Here is a 14,558-nt window from a genome sequence, read left to right on the forward strand (position 1 = left end):
GATCGACCCTGTGCGCTTCTGGGCTCTTGCCATCCCAGTCCCCTGTCAATGCCCTGTGCCTTTCAGGTCTTTGAGTGCTTGGACGTGACTAAATACGAGGCCGTCCTCCTGGAGATCATGTCCAAGAAGCTGCAGAGCGAGTGCAGGGAGAGGCGTCGCCTGGCGCTCAGAGGCCTCTTAGCGCTGTGCAAGAATCCCCCCATGGTGAGAAGGGAGCAGCTGCTGAAGCCCTGCCAGCAGCGTGAGGCTGGGGAATGCAGTGGCTTGGGCATGGCTGTGCTGCAGGTGCTCAGGCAGCTGCTCCCAGGCTCTCCTGCCTCCCGGTTCAGCTGCCCCAGTTCCTGGGGCCTGAGGCCTTTGGCCTCCAGGCCCTGCGGCACCAGGGTGGCCTTTATCATAGAGTTGTCTTCCACACAGGCAAAAAAAATGTGGGGCCTGACTGAAAGCCTTGTGGAGCTCCTGCAGGAAAATGAGAGCGACATGCTCAGGGTGACCGTCGTCCTCCTCAGATATTTGTTCCGCTACGCTGGTGCTCCTATAGCCAGCCCCATGGCCCTGCAGCTGGCTGAGGCGCTCCTGCCACTCTTCGACAGCGTAAGGCTCTGGGCCCCCAGCCACGGCCACTGAGTGCTGCCCCGACACTCGCTGCCCTGTGGATTTCAACACCGGTGCCAGAAGGAACCAAGGCTTCGGTCTTTTTACCTTCCTTTCATACAGGATGACAGCCAGGTGCAGCTGTGTTCCATGACTGTCTTTCAAGAGATGATGGATTTATTATTAGAAGAGGAAAGAAAGGCCCTGAAGTCCCTTGTGCGCCGGAGCCTGTTCCCACTCTCTTTCCATTGCCATGATGAGAATCCGAGTGTGGCACAGGTGAGGAATCGTGGGCTGCTGCTGTTCCCCTGGCAGGGGCTCGGCTGCCTCCTGCCCAGGCACCTCCCGGGCTGCAGCCTCCTCCCCCAGGCCTTGGCACAGGGAGGCGGGTCCTGTGCCCGGAACTGCGGTGCCACCTCCACGTCTCTGCTGCTCGCCAGGCCTCTCGGGAAACACTGCATTGTTCGGCAAGATTCCTGAAGAGGAGGGATATTGAGCAGATGCTGCAGGTGGATGAGACATGGAGGTTTGGCGAAGGACTGGTAAGGATGGCCTGGAATATCCAGGCTCAGGCTGGAGAAGCCCCCTGAGCGCGGTGCTCACTGTGTGGGGCTGGCAGCTGTGGCCGCGCCCAGTGCTGCACCCAGGGGCCTCACGGGCTCTTCTCCAGGCTCCTGCGGCCCCAAGCCGGGTGCCAACGGAGCCCCGGCCCAGCGGGGCTGTGGGGAAGGGCGGCACCACGGCTCCCCGGGCAGCACCCGGCCTGCAGCCACCTGCAGAGCCCAGTGCCGGCGGCTGCTGGCCGGCGCCTCAGGGCAGTGCCTGCCAAAGGGGCAGATCTCGGGATCCCAGCCTTTCCTTCCCTTCCTTCCCTTCCCTCCCACCGCTCTCTCCAGCTAGCACAGGACAGCAGCCGAGCGGCTGAGCTCCTGCGCCAGGCGCTGCCATATCTGCAGAGCCCCCAGGAACCCCTGCGAGAGGCGGCCATCAGGTTCATCGGTGAGCCACCAGCCAGGGGTCCCTCCCCACCCCGCCCAGCCCAGCTTGGCCCCTGCCCTGCCTGCTGCCCCGGCAGTGCCATCTGGGCCCGGCACCGTGGAGCCCCGGTTGCCCTCGGAGCTTCTGCCGCCCTCTCGCAGCCGTGCCCTTGGGCATCAGGATGCTGCGAGGGCCCGGGCTGAGCCCTGCTGGTCCAGGAGGGCGAGTGGCCACTGGGCAGGCAGCACTGCTGGCAGGGAGCTGTGCTGCTGGGCGCAGCCCTTGACAGGCTCTGTGTTCCCAGGGATGGCCGGACAGTACCTGAAGGGGCAGGAGGAAGAGCTCCAGCTCATCTGTGAGGGTGAGTGAGGGCAGCGCGCTGTCAGCGGGGGCTGGCAGGAGGAGCTGCAATCCCTGCCCTGGCTCTGGAGGGCTGTGATCCCTGTGTGGACAGGGGTGGCATGGGCAGAGCATACAGAGGTTTCAGGGGCATGTGGGGGATTTGTGACCAGCAGCTTTGGGCTGACCCTGTTGGTCCCTGCTTCCTCCTGGCCAAGACTGGTGTGAGCTGGGATGGCCCTGGCACAGGGGTCCTGCTGTGTCCTTGCATATATCCAGGACCTGACCGTGCCTCTGTTCCTCTCTCTTCCAGCTCTGTACAACATGGCAGATGACAGCAGCCCTGCCATCCGCAGCTTGGCAATTCAAACGCTGTATACCATCAAGGCAGTACGGAGAGCTCGATATTCCATCTTCCAGAGGCTGCAAGATCGGCTTCGCCGGTCATGGAAGACATGGCCTCGTCTGTCGGGCCTCGGCCGGCTGCGCTGCTGGAGCTCCTGGGAAACCTGATCTGGGTGGTTCTGTCTGCTGGGGCCACCGGGGCCAGCAGGGATTTTCTTTTCCTTCAAGATTGTTTTTTTCTTCTTTTAATTTTTCTTTAGCATAGAAACAGAGGATGTGTTATAATGCACAGACTCCTAGGAGCTTTCTTTTGCTGCCCGGGGTCTGCAGTGCATAGTGGAAGAGAGGGGAAAGGGTGCCTGTGCTCAGCAAGCTACCAGGCATGCAGTGTTGCAGGGAAAATGGCCAGAAGTCCCTTGGCCTTTGGTGCTTCCGATGAAGCCTTTGTGCTGGCGACAGAGCGGGTGGGCAGGGGCCTGAGCTGCAGGGATCCCTGCAAGACCGCTGCCTGGAGATGGCCACAATCACTGTCCCAGCCAGGAACCACCATCGGTGTCCTCCTGCCTGGGTATTGCTGTCTGCATTGCTGAGAGCTCCGTGGTGCCTCTTGCCTGGGCTCCTCTGGAGCACCTGTGGGGCTGCAGCACTGCTGCTGGGCAGGCTGGCGGGGCTGGGGGAGACCCTGAGCGGGATGAGGGGCTGTGGAGGCCCTGATGGGACAAGGCAGTGGGAAGGCACGAGGGGGGATGCCTGAGGGAGTGGGTGCCAGGAGGCTACAAGGGTGCAGGAGGCAGCTGAGGTGCTGTGCTGGGAAGCCCTGAGGAACTGGGTGTCAGAGACCATAAGCAGCCTCCAGGCATCCACCTTTTTCCTGACACCCATCTACTCTGGTGCTTTTGCCAAGGAATTTCCCTCATCTGGCTGAGTGAGGGTCTCCCTTTAACCAGGCTTGTCACCGCAGTGACAAGAGGTGTGGGCCCAGGAGTTTTGGTGCTGGGCGTGTGCCCTCCCTCTCCTCGGGACTGGAGCCCCTTTCCCCTCAGCCTTAGGGGAGCCTTAGTCGAGCCGTGAGCTCGACTGCCTGGCTGCTGGGTCTTGTTCCTGTTGCAGTGGGGGAGGCCGAGTTCTTTGGCCTTAGGCACAACTGGGTGAGAAGAGCAGCAGCTTTGAGCCCAGGGGGCCACAGAAAGGCCCTGTGGGCAAAGGGCATTGCTGGCATTCCCAGGGCAGGGACACATGAGAGCACAGTGGGGACCTTCAGGGTGCCACGGCTGGCTTGGCGCTGGGCGACCTCCCTGTCTGCGGGGTTGGGTCTCTGATTTGCTGTCATTGGCCTTTTGCCATCTTGCTCCTCTGGCTTCCTGGAGAGAAGAGCAGCCCTATAAAGGGGGTGAAAGCCCCCGTCTCCAAATCCTGAAGGGGAAAAATGGAGCTGTCCCGGCCCGTGGCCCACGCTGCAAGCAGGGCAGAGCCTTTTCCCTATCCCTGAGGGCTGTCTGCCTGCTGCTGGCCCCTGGCCAGCTTGACCTGCTGTATGGGGCCTGAGTCACTGAGGGGGTTACTGCTGCCCCTCTGTTTTCTGATGGGACGTGAGGGTCACTGAGGGAAATGTGGGTGTCCCAGGTGATGCTGAGGGGACATTTGATCACTGAGTGCGTATTAAGTTCCCAGAGAAGGTTGCAGGTGCCTTTTGTGTGTCACTGAAGGGAAGGCAGATGCCACATGTGTCGCCAAGGTGTCGTGGAGGTCACTGAATGAACCATGCAGGTGCCCTGCACGCAGCCTAGGGGACACGGGAGTGACTGAGGGGAGGGAGGTGCCTGTCGTGTTCCTCAGGGCACATCGAGGTCACTGAGGAAACATGAGCGCCGCTTGAGGGGAGACAGGCATGCCGCACGTGGCTGAGAGGATGTGAGGGCCGCTAAGAGGACGTGGGCGCGCCCTGAGGGACACGGGAAGGGCAGGCGGGCCCCTGCTGTGCCGCCACCTCCCGCTCCCTGCTGCACGGGGGCCTTTCCCATTTATTGAGGAAGGAAGGAGACATCCACAGAAATGATTTTTTTAAAACGAGCTGCTGAGAGCTTCCTCCATGTCTGACAAAAACCAATCAGGGATTAATTTTTATAACTGACAGCTTGGTAAACCACTGAGAAAGTCAAACATGCCTCTGTGAACATGCACTTTAAAAATGATCAAAGCCCGGGAAACTCTCTTTCCCTTCCTGCCTGAATGTAGGTACCAGCCTGGTCCGGCCCCTTTGCACGCCTGCCTTGGCCGGGCCAGGTGGAGCGGGGCCTGTCCCGTCTGGCCAGGCCCCCCAGTGTTTGCTAGGAAGTGCGAGGGGAGGCCATCAGCTGCTAAGATCCTGGCCCCCCCAGCTCGGCTCCGCCGGCAGTGGCACAGTGGAAATGCTGCTGCTGCTAACACGCCACACGCCACCTGCAGGGATCACAAGGCATCTGCAGGCCCTGGCAAGATATTAACTCTTTCACTGCACAGAGGAGACTTGTAGACCTTCCATCCTCTCTCAAGGGAAAGAAAGGGCAGAGAGGGGCAACACAGAGTTATCAGAGTCAGACAAGAAGGGAGAGTCAGGTCCCAAATGGCAGGGAATGAGATGTCTTGGACTGAAATTCTCTTGTACGCTACGGAGAAGATATGATTGCTTTGCTACACCAGACTCCTTTTTTCTCTGTAACTCGTAGAAATGCATACGGGGTAGGTGAAATACTCTAACTGTAGACATGAGCAGAGGCATTCATGCTGAACTAAGCAGATGTTGAAGCAGCTGTGATCCCATGAGAATAATAGAGACAGAGAGAGAGAGAGAAGAGTGAGGAAGACCCTTTGCCCCCAGGGAAGAAGACCTCTGCTCCCAGAGATGCAGATGACCTCAGAGTTAGATGAAGAGAGCCTTTGCTTCAACTGCTAATCCATGAAGTGTGCCCCATAAGCTGACATGGCCCATAAATCCAGCCGTGAGAAGGCTGAAAAAATGGGAGGGATTTCATGATCGCAGATTTCCCAGGCGGCTGCTATTCATGGAAATTGAGAACTGTTTCTTGTGGAGAAGTTGCCGTAGACTGAAGAGAGAGACCCCTCTCCCTAAGTAAATGGGAGAAAGGCTATTTTAGAGATGCTAAACTGACTGATTTGTTTCTATATGTTCTCAGTGTCAAAGAAAAGAGGCTGTGGAGGGAGGAGAAGTGTTCTGAAAGTTTTATGCTGATTGCTTCTTTTTTTTATTTTGTTCTGTTTCAGTTAATTAAGCTTTTCTTGATAAACCCTTTGAGGTTTGAGCCTGTTTTGCCTTTCTCCTAATCCTATCTCACAGCAAGAAATGAGCAAATAATTCTAGTGAGCGCACTGGTGATTTAGCCAGCGATAATTCCACCACAAAAATTGGTGCATTGGCCGGGAAACCTCAAATTGGCAAATCAAAACCACTATACCTGGGGATGTTGGAATTCATTTGCCTTTTCCAGCATGTGTTTGCTGATGCTTGCTTTTGGAAATGGACAGGAGATTGTTGGAAGCTTTATATATTGCAGTACGTGAACTTCCCTGCTCATGGCTCTCCACTACTCTGCTCAGCAGGCACCCAGTTGTCTTTGGACATGAGCAACCACTGCCGGACACGCAGCAACTGGAGCACTGAACATCAGAGATTGGGCTAATGTTTTTGTTAGAACACAAGGAAACATGGCAGTGTCTCTGTCCACGCTAGTTGTCCTGTGAAACTCAGCAGCTGATTGTGTTCTGGTGCTCCTGCCAATCTTCCCTGAAAAGAAAAATTCCAGCACTCAAAGCCTCTTGCCTTCTGAAAGATACCAAGCATTGCCACCAGCTGCTCCAGGTGCTCCTGCCAACAGCCCCTGTAGGAAGGAGCATGGCTCCCAGTGAACCTGGGCTTTGGCTCCCTCTGGCACAGAAGCCCCCCAGGGCACAGGTCTCTGGGTCAGGAGCCGGGCACCAGCGCTGCCAGGGCTCGGAGGGTGTCAGGTCTGCTTGGGCAGGGACTCTGCCACAACTGCTGATTTCAGTGCTGGCTGGGCCCAAGGGGTCAGAGCAGCATTCATGCCCCGGCCCACACCTTCCTTGTCTGTGTCACACTCGCAGGTTTAGGATGGCCACCAGGCAGGATGTGTCCCAAGGAGGCCGAGCCAGCTTCTCTGGAAGGCCCCGTGCCCTTCCTGCTGCAGCTGCGTTGGCAGCCCTGGGGGATCCTTCTGCTGCCCTGAGCCCGCAGAGCAGGGCAGCGTTTGCTGAGGGCTTGAGCCATTCCTAAAGATCCTGTTGGGCTGTCTTAGACATTTGGGGCTAGGGATGCATTCCACCCTGGGCCAATTTGGGTGGGCTGGGGGCAGCCCCAGGGCAGGTGGCAGTGAGTGCAAGGGCCCTTTGTGACACGGTGCAGCATGGTCACCATGGCATGGAGCAGGACAGGGAGTCAAAGACCCCTTTGTGACATGTGGTGACATAGGAGCTGGCGGTGACAAGGCCACGCCACAGTGCTCGGAGCACGCGACGGGACAGGACGTGCCACAGCGGTGCTGTGAGGAGCCCCCGCACAGCCCGCTCGTTTGTCTCTGACCCGGAGCTTTTCTGAGTGTTAGGTCTGCAGCTGACTTCGCAGCCAGACTGCACAACTTGTCACCTCACAACTTTCCTAAGGCAAATTTCTAGAGGTGCCCTCAAAACCAGACGTTGGTATGGCAGGCAGAATTCTCAACATGTTCAAAATGTTCAGGAGAATAAAAAGGAGAGGCACTAGTGTTGCCCCAGCTCAACAACCTGAAGAGTCAGAGCCGTTCCAGCCAATGCAGGATGGTGAGTGACAGAGCTGGGCAACAGGGTTGATGGCAGCTTCCAGTTTGGTCCCATCCCGTCCCATCCCATCCCATCCCATCCCATCCCATCCCATCCCATCCCATCCCATCCCATCCCATCCCATCCCATCCCATCCCATCCCATCCCTTCCCATCCCTTCCCTTCCCATCCCATCCCATCCCAACCGATCCCTTTCCTTCCCCAGGACAGGAGAGGGGCCTGGCAAACACCTCACTGCGGCCATGTTCCCTCCCCTGGGGCATCTCGGGGCTTTCCCTGCCTGGGGAGTGCAGGGCTGGGCTGTGTTCTCCGGCCTCACCTGCGGCCCCTCAGCTCTGGCTGTGCTCGCTCTTTGCCAGGTGGAGCCATGGACCAGAAACAACGGCGTGAACCCACTCGTGGGCGCTTCCATAAAACAGCGCAGGTACCTGCAGGCATCCCCACCTGGGCTGGGCCTGCTGTCACTGCTCAGTGCAGCCACCTCACTTGAAGCATTCCATGGAACATCCATGGCTTCTTGCCCATCTCCTACAGTTTGTTTACAAATTCATCAAGAGAATTCGGGAGGAAGAGACCATGGGCACTGGGGTCAGACCATACCCACTCATCTTCCAAACCGAGACGTGTGCTGCCCTGCTGGACATGCTTGTAGATGAGGCTCTACCCAGCCCAAAGCAAGTAAGCAGCCTGTGGCCAGGGTTTGATCCTCCCAGGAATTGCTTGGCCTCTCAAGCCACTGGGGCCTGCTGGTCCCTGGAAGCCTTTGAGGCCATCGCACTGTGCTGGGAAGGGATACACTTCTCTGGGGAAGCTGGAGACATTACTCCCTCTGGCAGCATTCCAAGTCTCCCTGTGCCTTCTTCAGGTGCCTGCCATGGTGACGTACATCCACCAGTGGCTCCTGTCAAATCAGCTGGCTGAGCACAGGCTGGACAAGACCCTGCTGCATCTCGCCGAGGCACATCCCACTGATGTGGTGATGACTCTCCTGCGTGTGGCCCCATCGTGTGACAGGTATGGGGCGCACCTGCCCAGAGGGCCCAGGGCTCACCAGCCCCTCACCCTGTACAGCCTGTTCCAGTTGTCTGACCAACAGAGAGTTCCAGGGTTCCCAGCCCTGGCATGTCAGCCCCCGAGCCTGCTGCCATGCTCCCTCCCTGCCCCTCAGGGTCCTGTCCCCATGGGGCGGGGCTGCCTGGCTGCTGCCACTGAGGGGCAGTGGGCAGAGGCAGAGCTGGCAGCCAGCTCAGCTCCCTGCTGCTGCCCAGGCCATGGTGCTGTGCCTGAAACCGACCTGAGACAGACCTCTGGCCCCACAGAGCTGCTATGACCATGTGGAGCACAGTCTTGTGCTCGCCCAGGACTGCCGAGTTGGTGCAGCTGAGACTCCTGGATGTGCTGAAGAACTGGCCAGTGCACAGCACGTGCACCTCCCATGGGGACAGAACGTGTGTCTTTGCCCTGGCTGTGAGTTTCTGGAACTGGCCTTTGCTCACGCCAAGGCAGCCTCTCCAGCAGCTCTCCACCCTCTTTCTCCCACTGCATCTCCCTGCCAGCGGTGCTGGGCTGAATCCTGGCCTAGGGGCAGCTTCAGGGCCACCAGGCCCCATGCTCCCCCTGTGTCTCCCCTGGCTTCTCCCTGCCACGCTCGGGCCCTGCCGCACGCCCACCTGGGCACTGAGTGCTGTCTCGGGGTGCTTTGTCCTTTGCAGGCCACTCTGGTGATGTGGAAGATCCTCCAGGAGCCCAGCTGCCCACATATAGTGACGGTGTATTTCAGCCGCCTATTTGTCCACCTGCTCTTCCAAGTGTTCTTCAGCACTCTGGATACACCGGAGGAGGTCAATGACTTCTGGAAGGCATGCCAGGAAGAACACGGCCTTGCCAGCAGCCCCAGCAGGTTCTCCATCCCACTCCTTCTGTCCCTGCTGTGTCCCCAGGGCAGAAGCCAATGCTCCCAACATGACCGCAGTTTTGCTCCGCACACAGGTTTGCAGTGCAGACCTTCAAGTCCCTGCTCTGCCTTCTCCAGTGTGAGAATGTGGTCATGGAAATGGAACGCAAGCGTGGCTGGGACACACTGCTGTGTGCTGACACCCACCACTATGCCGTGGGTCTGCTGGCCAGGTGAGATCCCCTGCTCCCCACTGCCCCCAGCATTTGTGCTCTGTGCCTGGGGTGCCCCACACAGTCCCTGTGGTCATGGGCCACAGGGCCTTGTCACCGAGGGAAGGCAAAGCAGACTGGAAAAGTCTGGGACAGCACGTGCCAAGAAGGAACCGCCTCCCAAATGGCCCAGGCCCCCTTGCGGGACGGCGGGGAATGGGGAGACTGCTGGGGGTTAGTCCTGGGAGAGGTTTGTCCTCCTGGCTCACCGTCTTGGTAACTTTTACTCCCGCCAGGGAGATGTCCTTTGTCTCCCTCCCCTTGTGTTCCCGGATCTTTGGCTACCTGCTCCGGCTTCTCAGCACGCAGGAGTCACGCTGGGATCTGCCTGCACTGGCATTCCTTGTGGAGGTGAGCCTGATGGCCACAGCTTCCTCCCTGAGCTGCCTTCCTGCTCTCTGCCCTCTTGCAGCCACAGCTGCCTGGGACGGTGCCCGTGCCCTGTGTTGCTGCCTGGGCCTGGCCCTGTGCAGTTCTGGGCTCCTGCGGGCCCAGTCCCCTATCACCACCCTGTGCCTTTCAGGTCCTCGAGTGCCTGGACTTGAGTGAACGCAGTGGTAACAGAGTCCTGCAAATCTTGCCACGGCACCTGCGGAGCGAGTGCAGAGAGATGCGTTGCCTGGCGCTCAGGGCCCTTCTCGAGCTCATTGACCATCCCTCGCTGGTGAGAAGGGAGCAGTGGCTGAAGCTGTGCTGGGGAAAGCAGCCCCTTGGGCTTGTCTGAGCCTCGGGTGCTGGAGCAGCTGCTCCCAGCCCTCCTGCCTCCCCATTCAGCTGCCCGAGTGCTTCAGGACAGGCCTTTGGCCTCTGAGCCTGAGGCAGCAGGGTGGCCTTTCACAGCCTTGTGTTCTGCAGACCAGAAGAATGTGCAGCCTGACTGAAAGCCTTGTGGAGCTCCTGAGGGACACAGATGGAGAGATTGTTACAATGTCAGTCATAGTAATCAGCTTTATAGTGTCGGATAAAGATGTGTTGATACCCAGCTCCATTGCCCTGCAGCTGGCTGAGTCCCTCGTGCCACTCTTTGACCATGTAAGACTCTGCCCCCAGCCACGGCCACCGGCCGAGGCCCAGACACTTCAAGCCCTGTGGATTTGTAGGCTGGCGCCCAGCTGAGCCCCGTGCAGCTGATGCTGAGGTCTTTTTTGCTTCCTTTCTTGCAGTATACGAGACAGGTGCATCTGGTGTCCATATTGCTCTTCCGCAGAGTGGTGGCTCTTCTAATGGATATAGAAAAAAAGGCCCTGAAGACACAAGTGTGCCAGAGCCTTCTCCCTCTCTTCTTCCACTGCCATGATAAGAATCGGCGTGTGGCAAAGGTGAGGACTTATGGGCTGCTGGTGTCCCCCTGGAAGGGGTCACAGCTGCCTCCTGTCCTGGCACCTCCCAGGCTGCAGCCTCCTCCAGGGACACAAGTTCCGTGCCCTGGGCTGTGGGGCCATCTCGGTGCCTCTGCTGCTCTCCAGGCTTCTCGGAAAACACTGTTTTGCATGGCCAAGTTCCTGAAGAGAAGGGATCTTGAAATCTTGTTGAAGAAGAAGAAGTTGCAGATGTTCGCCAAGGGACTGGTAAGGACAGCCTGGAAGCTCCAGGCTCAGGCTGGAGAAGCCCCCTGAGCGCGGTGCTCACTGTGTGGGGCTGGCAGCTGTGGCCGTGCCCAGTGCTGCACCCAGGGGCCGCACGGGTTCTTCTCCAGGCTCCTGTGGCCCCGAGCCGGGTCCCGACACAGCCCCGGCCCGGCGGAGCTGTGGGGAAGGGCGGCACCACGGCTCCCCGGGCAGCACCCGGCCTGCAGCCACCTGCAGAGCCCAGTGCCGGCGGCCGCTGGACGGCGCCTCAGGGCAGTGCCTGCCAAAGGGGCAGAGCCCGGGGTCCCAGCCCTTCCTTCCCTTCCCTCCCACCGCTCTCTCCAGCTAGCACAGGACAGGAGCCGAGCGGCTGAGCTCCTGCGCCAGGCGCTGCCATATCTGCAGAGCCCCCAGGAACCCCTGCGAGAGGCGGCCATCAGGTTCATCGGTGAGCCACCAGCCAGGGGTCCCTCCCCACCCCGCCCAGCCCAGCTTGGCCCCAGCCCTGCCTGCTGCCCCGGCAGTGCCATCTGGGCCCGGCGCCGTGGAGCCCCGGTTGCCCTCGGAGCTTCTGCCGCCCTCTCGCAGCCGTGCCCTTGGGCATCAGGATGCTGCGAGGGCCCGGGCTGAGCCCTGCTGGTCCAGGAGGGCGAGTGGCCACTGGGCAGGCAGCACTGCTGGCAGGGAGCTGTGCTGCTGGACGCAGCCCTTGACAGGCTCTGTGTTCCCAGGGATGGCCGGACAGTACCTGAAGGGGCAGGAGGAAGAGCTCCAGCTCATCTGTGAGGGTGAGTGAGGGCAGCGCGCTGTCAGCGGGGGCTGGCAGGAGGAGCTGCAATCCCTGCCCTGGCTCTGGAGGGCTGTGATCCCTGTGTGGACAGGGGTGGCATGGGCAGAGCATACAGAGGTTTCAGGGGCATGTGGGGGATTTGTGACCAGCAGCTTTGGGCTGACCCTGTTGGTCCCTGCTCCCTCCTGGCCAAGACTGGTGTGAGCTGGGATGGCCCTGGCACAGGGGTCCTGCTGTGTCCTTGCATATATCCAGGACCTGACCGTGCCTCTGTTCCTCTCTCTTCCAGCTCTGTACAACATGGCAGATGACAGCAGCCCTGCCATCCGCAGCTTGGCAATTCAAACGCTGTACACCATCAAGGCAGTACGGAGAGCTCGATATTCCATCTTCCAGAGGCTGCAAGATCGGCTTCGCCGGTCATGGAAGACATGGCCTCGTCTGTCGGGCCTCGGCCGGCTGCGCTGCTGGAGCTCCTGGGAAACCTGATCTGGGTGGTTCTGTCTGCTGGGGCCACCGGGGCCAGCAGGGATTTTCTTTTCCTTCAAGATTGTTTTTTTCTTCTTTTAATTTTTCTTTAGCATAGAAACAGAGGATGTGTTATAATGCACAGACTCCTAGGAGCTTTCTTTTGCTGCCCGGGGTCTGCAGTGCATAGTGGAAGAGAGGGGAAAGGGTGCCTGTGCTCAGCAAGCTACCAGGCATGCAGTGTTGCAGGGAAAATGGCCAGAAGTCCCTTGGCCTTTGGTGCTTCCGATGAAGCCTTTGTGCTGGCGACAGAGCGGGTGGGCAGGGGCCTGAGCTGCAGGGATCCCTGCAAGACCGCTGCCTGGAGATGGCCACAATCACTGTCCCAGCCAGGAACCACCATCGGTGTCCTCCTGCCTGGGTATTGCTGTCTGCATTGCTGAGAGCTCCGTGGTGCCTCTTGCCTGGGCTCCTCTGGAGCACCTGTGGGGCTGCAGCACTGCTGCTGGGCAGGCTGGCGGGGCTGGGGGAGACCCTGAGCGGGATGAGGGGCTGTGGAGGCCCTGATGGGACAAGGCAGTGGGAAGGCACGAGGGGGGATGCCTGAGGGAGTGGGTGCCAGGAGGCTACAAGGGTGCAGGAGGCAGCTGAGGTGCTGTGCTGGGAAGCCCTGAGGAACTGGGTGTCAGAGACCATAAGCAGCCTCCAGGCATCCACCTTTTTCCTGACACCCATCTACTCTGGTGCTTTTGCCAAGGAATTTCCCTCATCTGGCTGAGTGAGGGTCTCCCTTTAACCAGGCTTGTCACCGCAGTGACAAGAGGTGTGGGCCCAGGAGTTTTGGTGCTGGGCATGTGCCCTCCCTCTCCTCGGGACTGGAGCCCCTTTCCCCTCAGCCTTAGGGGAGCCTTAGTCGAGCCATGAGCTCGACTGCCTGGCTGCTGGGTCTTGTTCCTGTTGCAGTGGGGGAGGCCGAGTTCTTTGGCCTTAGGCACAACTGGGTGAGAAGAGCAGTAGCTTTGAGCCCAGGGGGCCACAGAAAGGCCCTGTGGGCAAAGGGCATTGCTGGCATTCCCAGGGCAGGGACACATGAGAGCGCAGTGGGGACCTTCAGGGTGCCACGGCTGGCTTGGCGCTGGGCGACCTCCCTGTCTGCGGGGTTGGGTCTCTGATTTGCTGTCATTGGCCTTTTGCCATCTTGCTCCTCTGGCTTCCTGGAGAGAAGAGCAGCCCTATAAAGGGGGTGAAAGCCCCCGTCTCCAAATCCTGAAGGGGAAAAATGGAGCTGTCCCGGCCCGTGGCCCACGCTGCAAGCAGGGCAGAGCCTTTTCCCTATCCCTGAGGGCTGTCTGCCTGCTGCTGGCCCCTGGCCAGCTTGACCTGCTGTATGGGGCCTGAGTCACTGAGGGGGTTACTGCTGCCCCTCTGTTTTCTGATGGGACGTGAGGGTCACTGAGGGAAATGTGGGTGTCCCAGGTGATGCTGAGGGGACATTTGATCACTGAGTGCGTATTAAGTTCCCAGAGAAGGTTGCAGGTGCCTTTTGTGTGTCACTGAAGGGAAGGCAGATGCCACATGTGTCGCCAAGGTGTCGTGGAGGTCACTGAATGAACCATGCAGGTGCCCTGCATGCAGCCTAGGGGACACGGGAGTGACTGAGGGGAGGGAGGTGCCTGTCGTGTTCCTCAGGGCACATCGAGGTCACTGAGGAAACATGAGCGCCGCTTGAGGGGAGACAGGCATGCCGCACGTGGCTGAGAGGATGTGAGGGCCGCTAAGAGGACGTGGGCGCGCCCTGAGGGACACGGGAAGGGCAGGCGGGCCCCTGCTGTGCCGCCACCTCCCGCTCCCTGCTGCACGGGGGCCTTTCCCATTTATTGAGGAAGGAAGGAGACATCCACAGAAATGATTTTTTTAAAACGAGCTGCTGAGAGCTTCCTCCATGTCTGACAAAAACCAATCAGGGATTAATTTTTATAACTGACAGCTTGGTAAACCACTGAGAAAGTCAAACATGCCTCTGTGAACATGCACTTTAAAAATGATCAAAGCCCGGGAAACTCTCTTTCCCTTCCTGCCTGAATGTAGGTACCAGCCTGGTCCGGCCCCTTTGCACGCCTGCCTTGGCCGGGCCAGGTGGAGCGGGGCCTGTCCCGTCTGGCCAGGCCCCCCAGTGTTTGCTAGGAAGTGCGAGGGGAGGCCATCAGCTGCTAAGATCCTGGCCCCCCCAGCTCGGCTCTGCCGGCAGTGGCACAGTGGAAATGCTGCTGCTGCTAACACGCCACACGCCACCTGCAGGGATCACAAGGCATCTGCAGGCCCTGGCAAGATATTAACTCTTTCACTGCACAGAGGAGACTTGTAGACCTTCCATCCTCTCTCAAGGGAAAGAAAGGGCAGAGAGGGGCAACACAGAGTTATCAGAGTCAGACAAGAAGGGAGAGTCAGGTCCCAAATGGCAGGGAATGAGATGTCTTGGA

The sequence above is a fragment of the Cinclus cinclus genome, chromosome 21 (genome assembly GCF_963662255.1).
Source record: "Cinclus cinclus chromosome 21, bCinCin1.1, whole genome shotgun sequence".
NCBI lineage: Eukaryota > Metazoa > Chordata > Aves > Passeriformes > Cinclidae > Cinclus > Cinclus cinclus.